Genomic DNA, 486 nt, shown 5'->3' on the forward strand with positions numbered 1-486 from the left:
GCCCGCACTCGCTCTCCGCCCGAACGCCGTCGGCCGCGGGCCGCGGGGCGCGCGGGGCTCCGGGCGGCCGAGGCGGCGCAGGCCGCAGGCCCCGGGTCGGGGTTCCGGAGGCCGCCGGAGCCCGGGCGGCGCGTCCCCCGCCGCGGCCGCCGCGCGCGTGGAGCAGGCGGGGCGGCGCGGGGACCCAGCCCATGCAAGGCGGCCGCACTGCCGGCCGGCGCCCGCCGCCGCTGCCGCCGCGCCCCGCCTCACTCGCGGGGGCCCCGGGCCACCTCCCCCCTCCCCGCCCGACACGCCGCCGCCATCTTGTTTACCTCCTCCCCCGCCCTGGGCCGCCGCGCCGCCGCACGCCCGCCTCGGGCCCGCCCCTCGCGGCACCGACGTGCACGCCCATTGGCCGAGCCGGCCGGCCCCGCCCCCACAGCGAGCCCCGCCGCCGCCGCCCATTGGGCCGTTTGGACCCAGGCGGGCGCCCGAGCGGGGATT

The sequence above is a fragment of the Physeter macrocephalus genome, chromosome 2, assembly GCF_002837175.3.
Source record: "Physeter macrocephalus isolate SW-GA chromosome 2, ASM283717v5, whole genome shotgun sequence".
Taxonomy (NCBI): Eukaryota; Metazoa; Chordata; class Mammalia; order Artiodactyla; family Physeteridae; genus Physeter; species Physeter macrocephalus.